General features: G+C 49.4%; 1 pseudogene across 1 annotated transcript in view; it reads right to left on the bottom strand.

Annotated features, from left to right (window-relative positions):
* Nucleotides 1–398, bottom strand: part of LOC311138285 (serine/threonine-protein phosphatase CPPED1-like) — a 1010-nt pseudogene extending 612 nt beyond the window's left edge. Inside the window, exon 1 of the transcript in view lies at nucleotides 150–398. The product of the transcript in view is annotated as a serine/threonine-protein phosphatase CPPED1-like (transcript). The remainder of the gene's footprint in view (nucleotides 1–149) is intronic.
* Between the last annotated feature and the right edge of the window lie 1282 nt (nucleotides 399–1680).

Below are 1680 nucleotides of genomic sequence, written 5' to 3'. Positions count from 1 at the left end.
CGGGGTGGGCTACAGTCTCCGGGGTGGGCTACAGTCTCCGGGGTGGGCTACAGTCTCCGGGGTGGGCTACAGTCTCCGGGGTGGGCTACAGTCTCCGGGGTGGGCTACAGTCTCTGGGGTGGGTGCGTTACCCAGGTCATGGTTCCCACTGACAAACACCAGAGGGATGGAGGGATCTGGGCTACAGTCTCCGGGGTGGGAGTGTTACCCGGGTCATGGTTCCCACTGACAAACACCAGAGGGATGGAGGGATCTGTGCCTCTCAGACACACCTTCAAGTCCCGCTCCTGCCCCTCCCGGTACGGGGTGGATCCCCACACAGCACCATGAACTTGGGCCTGGGGCTCAGCTTGTTGCTGGGTCAGCTGGACCTCATCGACCCACTCGTTCTGATGCATACTTTTAAGATGTTTGAATAACTGTCAAGAAAGACAAGTAACGAACAGCAAAATCACTAGCCTACGTCAATCTACCATCCCCCATTTTAGAAACGTTGACCTATTCTATTGGTCAGCTTGTCGACAAAGAAATAGCCTATTCCAAACAGACTCTGGGACAGTTGTGGGACGATAGATCCTAAATTCATACAACCAGTAGGTCTAGGCTATATAAAACGATGTTAAAAAGCAATGAGTCCTGATGTAACAGATTAGAATGTTTAGCTTAAAGTGTTGATAAACTATTCTTTTTTAATATTATAATCGCAGCAATGCACACAAGGCAGCAGGCTACGTGCGAATGTTCGCTCCATAATGCAATAATTAGCAGGAAAACACCGTTGTCAAAAGGGCACAACACATGCGAGCAGTTTCGAGATGAAAATATAGTAGAAATGTAGAAAGAGGGGAGATCGAATATGCAACAACGAGCATATGACTAGGATTGAGCCTTTGGCTACTGGACAATGAACGAAAGTTGATGTAAAAGAATTGCCTCCACGGATATGTTCTGATTTTGGCGAGGCCACATTGAAGCAAGGTAAGACCTCATAATATGAAGCAAAACGTTCAGATTTCCAACAATTAAGTATATGTTTTCAAAATGCATACTGCCTCCAGCTCATTGCAAAGTGGTGTGTGATGCGCTGATGAAGCCTGCCATCCGTTGTCTATGTCTAACGTCCACAGATAGGGGAGACCTATTCAGTTGCACAACTGAACGCATTCAACCAAAATGTGTCTTCCCCATTTTACCCAACCTGAATCAGAGAGGTGCGGGGGGCTGCCTTAATCAACATGGACTGGACATGGACTGGGTTAGTCTGTCTGGACATGGACTGGGTTAGTCTGTCTGGACATGGACTGGGTTAGCCTGTCTGGACATGGACTGGGTTAGTCTGTCTGGACATGGACTGGGTTAGCCTGTCTGGACATGGACTGGGTTAGCCTGTCTGGACATGGACTGGGTTAGCCTGTCTGGACATGGACTGGGTTAGTCTGTCTGGACATGGACTGGGTTAGCCTGTCTGGACATGGACTGGGTTAGCCTGTCTGGACATGGACTGGACATGGACTGGGTTAGTCTGTCTGGACATGGACTGGGTTAGCCTGTCTGGACATGGACTGGGTTAGCCTGTCTGGACATGGACTGGGTTAGTCTGTCTGGACATGGACTGGGTTAGCCTGTCTGGACATGGACTGGGTTAGTCTATCTGGACATGGACTGGACATGGACTGGGTT

The sequence above is a fragment of the Coregonus lavaretus genome (genome assembly GCF_964263955.1).
Source record: "Coregonus lavaretus genome assembly, chromosome: 12".
NCBI classification, from domain to species: Eukaryota; Metazoa; Chordata; class Actinopteri; order Salmoniformes; family Salmonidae; genus Coregonus; species Coregonus lavaretus.
The sequence above is the reverse complement of the archived record's forward strand: the minus strand, read 5'-3'. Positions and strand labels throughout refer to the sequence as shown.